Here is a 13,178-nt window from a genome sequence, read left to right as displayed (position 1 = left end):
ACTATGAACTAAGTGTAAGATTTGAAAATATTTTAGTGCAAATTTAAAGAATAATTGCACATCTTTAATGTTGTCCCCAATTATGTCTAGTTAATTAATTACTAAGTGTTGCTTAAGCTCATAGACTTTAGTCGTAAGAATAGTGTCAACCTATTAAAACACCAGTTTTCCAGAAACAAAGACTCTGACCTCCAGATGTAGCTCCAGCAATTAAATCTGTTAATGCTTTAATTTCTAATATAAAAAATTGCCTCGCAAATATCCCTGTACAAACATTAAAACTAAAGTGGTAGAAATCAGTGTCTGTGGTAAGAAATGCATAATGAATTCCAAAATCATTATTAAATTGTCAGGAAGGAAATGAAAACATAGATGGTATATATGTTGCAACTGCAAATAACAGGTCAGTTCCACATCAGGGGAAGACCTGGAAATTCTAATACCAGTTCCTTGCTTTTCAAAGAAAGGAAAGGCAGGCCAGACCACACATCTTAAGAGGTAACTTTTGTGTCAGTCAGACTCAGAATAAGGCACACAGGAGTAGCAGAATCTGGAGCCCAGTTTGTCACATTCTTCTCTATAACTACAGATAAATGTATGGAGGTACTCTATGGCAACTTGGCTTTTTGAACTTTCTTCTCTGGCAGAATCTGGAACACTAATACCTGAGTAAATGTAGGATATTTATTTTTTTAAATCAGGATGCTTGATTTAGCAGAGAACTGCTTATGTTGTATGTTTAAATGAATTATTAAATTAACTACTTTACATTCATCTTTTATTTACAGGAGAAATTATGGGGTCCAAACACTCTCATGTCCCTAAAATATTAAATAACTTGAAATAAAAGACTACATATATTAACATAAGTAAAGTCTCTAAACTGTTATTGATTAGATTTTGCTATTTTGAAATATCTTGATTCTTTTTATGGTTACAGATTTTGTTAATCAAGACTAAATCTAATAGAAGAGTACTTGTACCATAATAAACTAGTTTACATTGCATAAACTTACAGACAAGCAGTTAGCATAATTAAAAGATAGCTTGCATAACTAAAAGATAACTCACATAACTTGTTAAGATATTCAGTATTAGATGCAGATTTTTTTTATTTCCTCTCTGCTACAAGACCACAAGAAATGAAACAGACTGAAACCTAAGTGTGACATATCATCACTTAAAGAGACCTTCCATTTTATTAAATGCCTTGCATGGATGTGTCTGCTAAAAGTGAGAGACATGGCAGTGGTTAAGGAAAAAGAGAACTTTGGAAATCTGAAAACAGAGCCTAAACCCCAAGGAAATGAATAATATGGGAGTGCTTCAGTTTCTGAAAAAGAGAACTCCATTTGAAGCTCTCTTGCTAGGTATAAGGAGTCTGAAAGAGGCAGCTTCTTATCCCATGTCCTGAATCACTTCCACAGTTTGCACTGGTGGCTGAGGAAAGATGGGAAGATGTAGACATGCTGAAGAGCTGTGCTTTATAGGTATGTGATAGTCATGTGGACACACATATTTTAGTCAAAACAAACCATTTTAAAAATACATATGGAGTCTACATATGCCACATAAGGAATGCCACAACTAAAATGTGCTGCATTTCTTTAATAATATTTAGGTTGGAATTTAAAGTGATAAAACACTAGTAGACTTCTCTGGTATGGCAGAAGAGCTGGCACTATAATCAGACTTCAGAGGAATTAGAAACAAAAGGCAACAAGATACTCTGAAAGCTTCAGCCTGCTGAAGCCTGTGATTGAGGAAATTGCACTGAAGTTAGTGTCTGGAAAAAGTCAATCAAAATGCACATCTGCATGGGACATTGCAGGCAGGCAGATTTCGTGCAACCTCTGAGCCAGGAGGACCTGAGGACTGTGGCATCAATCCAGAAATCACGTGGCTGATTTACTGCAGCAGCATAAGCAGGTATTTCTGGTTCTTCTCAGGGTATGTTATTTCAGGGCGAGCAATACGTTGGTGCTGTGTTGGCCTTTGTCACATTGACTGGTTTTCAACTACCTGCAGTTTTCCATGCAGAACACAGATAAAGGCTAGTCAGACTTTTTTTTCCTAGGGGAAAAACTATACCAGACAGAGCAAAACCACAGGAGAACCTTTATCTGGGACTCAGTTTTGGTACATCACAGTAGTAGGCTCACATCAAAAAGCATGCAAGACTGCAAGGTGAAGAAGTGCTTGTAGTCTAACTGGTGTGATCAGGTATTTGAAATACACTTATCTCTTCTGCAGACAAAACACCTGATTCTAAATAGCAAGAACTTCAGCTATGAATAGTGATTAAGCGCATTACTTTTTTCACTGAACATAAATAAAAAACCTCAAAAACAACAACAACAAAAAAAAAAACAAAACAAAAAAAAAAACAAAACAAAAATCAACCAACCAAACAAACAAAAAACAAACCAAAAAAACCAAAATCATCCTATTTTTACCAGTGCTCAAAATAATAGGATTATCTTCAGTCTTGAGTCCAGAGCAGAAAGCTCTCTTTGGCTAAAGGCAGAGTAGGACAAGGATTTTTATTCTGATGTTTCTTTAAAAGTGTCTTTGTGGGGTTTTGTTAGTTTGGGCTTTCTTTCCTGTTTTTATGTTGGTTTGTTTGTATGTTTTGACTGAGCTATAGGGTCTTTTCAAGTGTTGATATACCTTTCACTTTTTATAGCTGTCCTTCTGCATTTTAATATTTCATGCATGGTTCTAGGAGTTTGCAGCAAAATTAAAGAAATGCAAATATTTTATCTGAGCAAATTCACTGTATTATTTACTGAAAATGGAAAATTTCCCTTATCTGCCTTTCTCTTTCCCTTGATCTACATTACATTAGATATTGAAGTGAATGGTTACTAGAAATGCAGCAGATGCTAGAGCTTCTGGGGTCTTATTTTGGAAGTGTATATTTTCTAAGCATTCATACAAGCTTAGAAATAGAGGAAATTGGACTGAAAAATACAGCATGTGTGTGGAAAGCTGAACAGAATATGATGGGCAGAGGTAAAGAAAGGAGAGAATACACATCTACACTTCCTGCAATCCTCCCTTAAAGTAAATACTTAATATACCTACATCAAATCATTACGTAAATCTAGATTGTATGCAAATCTGCTTCAGGGCAATTAATATGAATCATCTAGCTGAGCAATAAAAGAAAGCTATTAATCATTTAATCCCAGTTTTCAGCCTCTAGTGTCTGCAAAAGTTGCTATCTTCAGCTGGAATCCTCAACTAAACACAGCTGTTGAGAAGCCAAACATTGCTCAGGAGGTTACTTTCGGCAAGTGATCTGTCATTGCCTGATATATATTCCTTTATAAGCAAATCTGCTCCCAGATGTGTCCATAAGTATGGCAAGCTCTCCCTCCTGATGACTGTACAGATGTTTGCTATGAGGTAGACAGCTCCTGGGCTCCTTCGTCTCTTTCATACACTGCTTGTGGTAAAAGAGCCCTGGGCTGAATGTAATCCATTATGTCACTCATTCCTTTAAATATTCTGAGATAATAATTTGAATTATTTTTACATGCAACAATTTACACTGCATAGGTCTTGAAAGAGCCCTGTGAAGTTGTTATACCTGTATCTCAACCCATGGAAAAAGGGAAGAAATTTAACTGGCGGCAGGCATACTTTTTGAAACAAAGGTCAATCACTCTTTCAAAATAAGATTGATGTAGAAGACAGATAGTTTATGAATTCATCTTGTAATGTGCAGCTACAAAAAAACATTTTGTTTCCCAAAGATCAAGGAGTCAGAGAACACAAAAAGGTGCAGCGTTGCCAGACACTTCCATATGTATCACCTAAAGTAATCCAAGGCAAGATTATGTTCTACAAAGTGCTCCCCAGAAAAAGCCACCTGAACCACAGGTGGAAACTTAAGCTTGTCTTTCCTTGTGATTTTCAAAGTGTCCCTCATGTCCAAGCCAGGAGAGAATAGCTATCCCTACCTGAAGCAAGGAACTGTAAAAACAAGATTAACATTTTATTAATGTTATTAATGGACTTTTGGATGAAAAAAACTCATAGCTTTTCATGTTCCCTCCATCAGCTACCTGAGACATCTAGTACACTGTTAACAAACATTGTGCACACTGGTTTTTCAGCTGCAACTTTAAGCTTTCCAGATAAATTGTCAACTGAAACTATGTGTTTCACCACAGTGAAAAACTGAGCTGTTTAATGTGTTTTGGTAAAGAAGTAACCTTAACCAGTCATAGATTTACTTCTGAGGGAGGATAACAGTGTTGAAGGAAAGAGAGAGGTGTAAGCATAAGTGGCTACTGCTTGCATTTCTACATCATGTCACACTGCTTTCTGCTTCTTCCTCAGATCACATCACCAGGCCTTGTCCAAACTTCTACAGGGTAGTTTTTCAGCCTATGCATAATGACAAAAGCTAAGACTAAGGAGGGATTCTAATGGTTGCGGTGTTTCGCTGTCATTTGTTTCATTCTCAATCTGGCAAAGTCAAGAGTAGTTAAAGACCCTCTCCTGGGAACTAGGATATAAGTGCTTTAGTTCTCCAGAAAGAAAAAAAATTCTCCCTCCTGTACCCTTAAAGTATAAGCTATTGTGTGAGTGAGGTCACATTTCTTTCCCTTGAGCCTTGAATAAAAGTAAAGGGCCTCAAAATATTTGGACTCTGTCCCTAGAGGAATTCATAGTTATGTCCTAAGAACAGAGTCCTCAACATGAACAAGCAAGGGAAACCTTGTCTGTTGATCCTAAATGTGAAATATATACAAAACTGGTTAGATCTGATAAAAACAAATTAATTCTGGAAAAATGTGGAGGGCAGCTAGTTATTTAGGGGAAATAGTGATGAAAGATAGGATATTTATGGACTTTCCCTACCTAAAGGTTTTGAAAGAGAATTTTATTACAGCACCAATAAACTTAAATACCTAAATTATGTGAACCTGTCCCTTGGTCCCTTCACAGAAAATCTTTTCAATTCTTTTCAGTATAACCGAAAAACAGATTTTTATGTATGTTGGCATATGGCTGTTAAGGGTTGTTTTTTTCAATTTAGTTGTGCAAGCACTATTTGATGAACAATGTATTGGCCAGATTTTGTCCATATTTGTCAAATAAATTATTCAACAAATCATTTTTGCTTTATTTGATCAGCTATAACCGCCTTTCTGACTCTTCTGCAATCTAGATGACTTTTAAATAAATAAGTATGCTTGCCTCCAGAGACTTTAGGAGTCGAACAGCTGGTTTCCATCACCATTGTAAAAGCCTTGAGGGTGATTCTGGATGAATACCATTATTCTTTCCTGATACAGGACAGTGTGTAAAAAGAACCACAGAAAGATTTTGCAATTTAGGTACACAAGAATGTTAGGAAAAATGAGTTCTAAGTTGGCATTTGTTGGAAAAGAGACAAGATTCTGAATCCTAGTTTAATATGAAGCAGCTAGGTGACACCAAGGTGCCTCATTTCTTAAAATGGGTCAGTTTTGTGGGGTGGCAGGTGAACCTGAAAAATCAGACATCAGAAACTGAGTCTGCAGGACAGTCAGTTCATCAAGGTAGGTGATACCACTCACAGAAGGAAGGAAATAAACTCTTTAAATTCTTTCATTTTTTTAACAAGAAACATTTAACTTTGATAAAGAACCTTAAAGCGTTTTTTCATGAAGCATCTCCAATCATAAAAATCTGATTCACTATGCTTTTACTGGATAAATGAGAAAAATATGCAACTGTGTTTCCTAAACAATGATATTCAGAGTTGTTTAAGCTCAGTATGGCATTTCCAGACTGCTATTGTTGCATGTAAATATTCGCTTGCATAAAGAAGCACATTTTCTACCACAGCAACCTCAGGGAAGCAGCTGGCTGCAAATGGGACTATCATCATTATCTTTAAGTCCTGAAGGAGACATTGTTGTAATAATAAAGGCTTACAATTGTTTTACCTAACTTGCAATTAAATAACCTTTTTTTAATAGAAAATTTGGATTAACAGGGGAAAATTTGTTGAAGAATTTGCACTCGATTCTTCATGGTTATCATCAGCCTCAGGGTTGTACCTTACACTAAAGGTAAATGTATACATAATTTATTTAGGATTCATTAATTATTAATGAAAGATTCAAGTGTATTACAGGTGTATATGGTATGTGCCATGGATGATTATGAACACCATAGTAAAATGTATTATATTCACTTGCTGTCTATGACTACAAATTATAAAGTTATTTGTCAAATTCTGTAGTCCTATCTTTAAAATAATATTTTAGTAACCATATGCTAAGCTCATATTAGATGTTTAGAAATTTTTCTTTAAAAAAAAATTTATGCCCAGTCAGTGGCTGGGCAAATGTCATGTGAAAATACACTGCCTCAATTTATTTTACTGATTCATTCTTAGAAAAATGGATTTATTTGTGATTAACAAATTATAACTAGCATTTAAATTATATGTGTTTCATTTTGCTGCAAAATTTGTACTGATAAGTAGAACATTGCTAGATGGAAGATCTGGCTGTGATTATTCTCAACTTAAGTGCTTCTTTAGGCACTGCTAGACTAATTGCAAAAGCTACCACTGTGAAGGGAAGGAACAAACAGTTACATGTTAGCTGGAACAGTGTGAGTTGCAATCTCACTGAATCCTTTTGGATAAAGCATAGACAGTTAGACTGATGAGAAAAGACTGATGCTAAGTCTTCCTACAGTGAACAATGAAAAGGAGACAGCTTTCTGAAGGAATCAGTTTCTAGATAGGTCTTTTTCCAAAACAATGGGGTGTGATAATATGTTTGGGGCATATGTACCTGCATGTATTTATAGATGTGGAGTGCCATGTGATTATAGCTGTCAGTTCTTCAATCCAAGAGTAAGAGTATGCTACTCATGACAAAAAGCTGGGAGACACTTAAAAACAAGTGAATTTTAGAAAAAAGGATGAACTTTAGAACAAGAAAAGCAGAAGTCCATCTCTCCGACCTGTTGAGGTTGTTCTGAATAACTGCACAGTGACAAAGCCAGCTCTCAGAAATCTCTGACTCAGGAGGCCAGGGTAAAGGAATGTTGAAATGAAGATTTTCCCTTGTTCAAGGAAAATTGGATTAGAGAATACCTGATCAAACTTGACATCCACAAGTCCATGGGCCGTGGTGCATCCAGGATTGCCAGGAGAGTTGATGGTCATAGCAAGGTCACTCCCAGTGGTCTTTGAGCAGTCGTGGCCATTAAGAGAGGTGACTGGAAGAAAGCAAATCTCACATCACCACACACAGAGTCAGGAGGTGTGGACTGGGTCAGTGGACAGTGAGATGGATTGAGAACTGGTTGACTAGCAGGTCCCAGAGGGCTGTAGTCAGTGGCACAGGGTCTGCTAGGAGGCTGTCACTGCTGGTGTCCCCCAGTGCTCAACACTGGGCACACTACGAAGTTATTCATCAATAGCTTGGATGAATGGTTAGAGTGCCTCCTCAGCAAGTTTGGTGACAGCACAAAGCTGGGAGGTTTTCCTGGCTTCTGAGAGACCTATAGACTGGTCTGTACATAGGACTTAGAGAAGTATACAGTAAATTCCTGGCTACATTTTAAATACATCTTATGTCTGTTTCATAATCTTCTTCCTTCTCCTCTGCAGTGAACATTAGCTTCAAATGGACTGAGGATCCTTTAAACAATTAAAGATCTAAGGCCCTTTGTCATATCTTATTCATCACATTAATCTGATTAAACCTGCCACTGAAGTTGGTATTAATTTGAATTGCAACAAGAATACTAGTTTTGGCTGTCAGTAGAACTCTCCTAGTGGGTACAACTTGATTATTGTGTGGTAGATTCTTTCTATATATTTTTTTACTTGTTATGGGACATCAAAATTGTATACATGTACAAAAATTAGTAATAAACCAAGTAGAAACACCTAAAAATTGTTATTGATTCTAAAAACAACTGAAAAGGCACTTCAATAAAACATGACCTCTGTTAATATAAAGCAGTTGTCCCCTAGAGGATTTTGTGAGTACTGAATTTAGTGCTTTATCCTGTAGTGGAATTCAGTGCTTACCTATGGTACATAAAGCTGCAAATCAAACAGGTGCATATGTTCTGTGTTACAAAGAGGAAGGAGGGAAAGCACCTTGAGGAAATTCTAGAGAGAGAAAAGTCAATATTTTTTCAGTAGAATCTGCAAGTGACGCATAATTTAACTCACGTTTTAAAGCAATAAAAAAAAAATAAATTGTGCCATGCTCGCTGCGATTTTTAGATAAAATAATCCTGAAGTATTTCACAAAGATATAGATTAGATGTTCATTACGTTAATGGACTTCCTCATCAATCTGTTCTTTGTTCACTTAGATAAAGTTGTTCAACACTGTTTCCATGTCGAACAACTCCTGATTTTGAATAAATAATTCAACAATGAGGTACACTTGTCCACAGTGCATGAAAAGGGGAATAAATTGGAAAGAAATGTCAGTAAATTGACAATATTAAATGTCAATCCAACTTTGATTACATAAATAAGGAAAAGGGAGCACCAACACCTCCAAAGGGTGCTAATATTTACCTTGTTACAATTGCACATGAAACCTTACAATGTAGCAAAAAATGGTCTCCATAATGACAGAAAATAAAACACTACCTTTATCATGTCATAATATCAACATTACTGTTGGTTTTAGTAACAAGGAAAGGAGGCAATTAGCTTGTATATATATGAAGCACTTACACTGAAGCATTGCAATGAGAAGAAATAATATTATTCTCTGTTACATCAGATTAATTTTGTTGGAAATTGTGTCTCAGGGGTTGATATCAGGAAATTCTGAGAAAGAGAAAATAATCAATATAGTAGACACTTGTAGAAAACCCAGCCAAAGTACACATTTTTATCCAATTGCTCCTCCAGTATTTTTTACATTAGTCAATGGGGGAATAAATGTATTCTATTTATTTTGTTTGAAGGTATTTTGGATAGTCAAAGAAAATTTCTATTTATGATATTTAAAATGTAGAAGCATCTTTGCTTCATACAAAATGCTTTTCTTCATCTGAAACCATGTATAATCTTTGAGAAAACAAGTAAGCATTTTTTTAGTTTTGCGCTGCTGGCTCTTCCACAGAAACTGTCACTTTGCTCCTTGTCTTCCTACCTGTTACAGAGGAAATATTTCCTGGAAACCAGATAATGATTTTTCAGCAGTCAAATTTGAAAAAGAAAAAAAGACCATGGTGTTTCAGTTTTCTTTATTCAAAAAATTTTTGTTTGATTAGATTTAAAGGATACATTTAGGATTATTTTTCTAGGGCTACAGAGTAAATTAAAATTTGAAAAAGACTTTTCCAACTGTATATTATGTTCCCACAATACATAAAATTATACTATCTGATGATAAATTAAACAGTAGCACTTAAAAAAAAGTAAAGAAAAATAAAAAGCCACAAATTTATAGTAGAAGCAATAATGGGACAAGCCAATATTTTGATTATGAAATCCTGAAGGAACTCCTTAGTTAATATTTAGATATTTACAATAAGTACATATATTTGCACATATGTTCTGTATTATTTTAAACTATCTTATTACTGTCATTTAAAATTCAACTGAATGAGGAAAGAGATTTAGTTGAGTAGCACTAAACATTTTATGTTTCACTTAAGCATTTATTAGGCTACTGCTAATTAGACTGGAGGTTTTCAACTATAACAGCACATGTTCCTCTTTATTATACAATTAGGGATGCAATATGAATATTTCATGCTTTCATTAGCTTTGCTGTACACAGAAATGGTTGCTTCTCCTACAAACAACAAAATCAAAAGATTACAAAGGCCCAACAGGGAAAAATCAAGTTTACATTTGTATTAATGTAGGTTGAAGACAGGTTGAAGAAAAAACTGGGAATTAAGCAAACTTTATTTTATGTCCATGCATCAGTATGTTGAATGCATGTAAATGTAAAGAAGAGGAGATATTAGACAGAAGATGAAGGGAAACAAGCAATGCAGATATGAGTTAGGGAGAAGGAAAACAAGGAATGTTCAATATGCAGGTTTTTTGCCAAAAAATTTATTTCTCTGGTTTCTTTGCAGATATCAGGTCATAGGTAAGGCAGGATTGTTGGCACTCTAGATCAAGAGGGAAGACGGCCTTGACCTCTGATGGCTCTCAAGTCAAATTGTCTGATAGCTTAGGGAGGTAGTAGCTATCAAGAAAACAAACACCAGATGAAATTTACATTTGCCACTGCGTACTGCAAAAAAATGCAAAATTTGGCAGGCATGGAAGGAAAAATAATTTTAGAAAGCTGTGAAAAAATGTAAAGGTGATTCTGTTCACCTTTTAGATTTTATGTGCAAAATAAATTAATAAAGGAAATATTTTTAAACATTGATAAATTTCTGGGCTTCAGATCATACCTGTGGTCTAAAACTGCTACAGGTTGTGGAATTAACATACCTAAGATGCAGTGAAACATGTGCAGGAATCATATTATACCTGTGCTGAACTATTAAAAGTCAGCAGACATTCACCTCCCATATTCTCCATCCTTTCACTCTGTCCTCATCCCCCCTGCACTTCCATTTTACTGCCTCTGCTTTCAGTCACATTTTCTTTCCTTTCAGCCAGCTTGTGCTCTTACATGGTGCCAGGTCATGAGTCCCTGCCTGTTACTCAGTTATAGCTTGAAGGGTGATCAGGTGAGCTTCATGTTAGCAGCAGAAGCTTGCAGAGGGGTAGGAAGGGGAGGAGGGCCTCCTTTTTCTCCTAGTTGTGAACTGTGCTTTTGGGTACAGCTGCTTTCTGAACTCTTAGCCTTGCAGATATAACTGCTTTGACATTGTCTGAACTGAAGCTTTGCTGAGGTCCCTGTGCTGTTACTGACTGCCAGTAATTGATTGTACTTCAATGTTCCTTTGCTTCTTCAAAGCAGGTTTCGCAGCTTGCCTAGAGAATGCACAAAATGCTGGCTGACAGTGACCACCCTACAGCCAGACTGGAAGGACCTGGAGAGCAGCTAGTATGCCATGAGTCAGCCAAAGAGATGGCCAGCAGGGAGTCTGCAGGATTACTGGCAGAAAGGCTGGGGGTGTAAAGAACAACACTACCCTGAGTACTTGGTTTGGAGACTGAGCTTTCCAATCAATACATCCAAACAGTCTGAGTTTGAGAGAAATCTGCATTTCCTTTCACACTCATGTGTGAACAGGACAGAAATCGAGAATGCCATTAAAACTGTCTAGAATGAGTAGAAAGAAATTCCCATCCATCAAAGTGTTTCTATGATTTCTTTAGGGTACATATTTCCATAAGTGTTGTGATACATATTTCCCCTCTCATTTTGGACTCTGTAATTGTGCTTTTTCCAGAGGCTGCTCTCTCCAGCACCCTCACCACTTTTTCCTGGTGATGTTTTTGTAACTTTGCTAAATATCCAGTCATGAACTCTGTGAAAAAAATATCCATTAATTTTATCCTTCCCTCCTAATAGACAAGCTGGTCTTACCTTCAGCTGAGTTCAAAAGACAGATGTCTTCCAGGGGAATGGGGAGAGAAGACACAGGAAGAAACAGGGAGGATACTCTTTCTTTTGGGGACAAAAGGTGAAAAAATTCCTGTCTCTGAGCATTTCTCAAGATTTCTCAAGACTACTGTTTATAAAAGAATTTGAATAAATGAGGCAGAAAATGATAGAGGAGAAAGAGGCTGGTAACAAAATTATCATTTTAATTTACAAATCTAATGGGCTTCTTTCAGTAATTTAGCTCTCCTTTAGAAAGTAGTTAAAATATCCTCCTTGTATCTTTGCTATACACATAAAATAATTCCTGAAACCTTTCTTCCTTTTCATTGCTTAAGGAAACCTTCTTGGGTGTTGGAGAAAGGAGAATTCCCTAAGCAGTCTTCAGCTGCAATCATTGTGTTATGTAGCCATGCAGCTTGCCAGGCTGACATACATGTGGCAGAGATTGTCATCCAGTGATTTCCAGCACTGGTGGTGTCAAGATTTAAAGGTTGGAAAGTCCAGGTTCTCTGTAATTTCCTCCTTTTTGTGTATGAATTATGCTGATCAGGTTTCCATAGAATACTTAAGGTACTCTCTTATCTCATATTTGTTTTAGATCTGGTGACTTTTACAGCTTAAAAATTATCCAAAATAAAACACAAATTAAGTGCTTAAATGCCTTCCCAAATGGAGGCACAAGACAAAGTTTGTAAAGGTCAGGGTAGCCAGAAAACTGAGGACCCAGCAGCTCCAAGAGAAGTTTTTCTTGAGTTTTAAAGAACAAAGTCCTGGAATTTCAACTCAAATACCAACCCATATTTTGAATGCTGTATTATTTTAGCTAGTTTATTTATTGAAAGTTATCATGCATTGTGTTAAACAACAAGATTTTTTTAAATTGTTTTCATCAATAAACATTATTGAATATTCTGTGAGCATTAAGAAGGAAAGAAAATATTAATCTCTTAAAAGTTCTTCAAGTCTTTATTTTCCTTTTATGCATGTCTAAATATTGAGATGCTACTGAAATACACTGTGGCTTGATAGTTATAGACATAAATTCTAAGAAAGTACACAATTAATTAGAACAATGGAAAGAAGGGCTTGGTGCAGATTCTTCAAAGACTGTTACCAGGGGTCATTGATCTCTCATGCTCACTTTCCATTAGAGCATTCAAGTAAATGATTTTTCATATATGGGCTTGTATAAAATCTCATCTTAACATTCTCAGTAGAAATAGTCTGTAGCAGATGTAGTCTGTCTTTTATCAGTCAGATAAGATGTCCCCAATCTGTCATATTAAATCATCTCATTAATATATTGTCATCAGAGAAGGTGCTTTCACATGTTTGGAGCTGTTGTGAGCTGCTCATCAATACTACCACCTTTTGATAGAAGGGTGGGATAAAATGCAACACCCAGCCATATATGTTTACAATCTTACCCAAAGACAAAGTGCAATGTAGGAGATAGTGCTTTCATGGAGAGACTGTAATAACCGTGAGCCCTGGCTGCATTATGGGTATCTGTTGTTGAGCCTGCCTGTTCAGAAATTCACCCCTGTTTATGTGGCAATGCCCACTCCTCACAGGTGAGCTGTTCTCATGATTGCAGAAATCACTGGGGAGCACCAGCCAGGCAGGAGCTGCCTTCTTTCTCTTTGGTGTCCCCAC

At 36.2% G+C, this 13,178-nt stretch overlaps 1 long non-coding RNA gene across 1 annotated transcript in view; it reads left to right on the top strand.

Annotated features, from left to right (window-relative positions):
- Nucleotides 1-11,980, top strand: part of LOC132327751 (uncharacterized) — a 98,351-nt gene extending 86,371 nt beyond the window's left edge. The window contains exon 5 of the long non-coding RNA XR_009486591.1: nucleotides 10,932-11,980. This is a non-coding gene — a long non-coding RNA (uncharacterized LOC132327751). The remainder of the gene's footprint in view (nucleotides 1-10,931) is intronic.
- The last annotated feature ends 1,198 nt before the right edge of the window (nucleotides 11,981-13,178 follow it).

This window comes from Haemorhous mexicanus, chromosome 5, assembly GCF_027477595.1.
Source record: "Haemorhous mexicanus isolate bHaeMex1 chromosome 5, bHaeMex1.pri, whole genome shotgun sequence".
Taxonomy (NCBI): domain Eukaryota; kingdom Metazoa; phylum Chordata; class Aves; order Passeriformes; family Fringillidae; genus Haemorhous; species Haemorhous mexicanus.
Note: the sequence above shows the minus strand (reverse complement) of the source record. Positions and strands in the feature narration are given on the sequence as shown.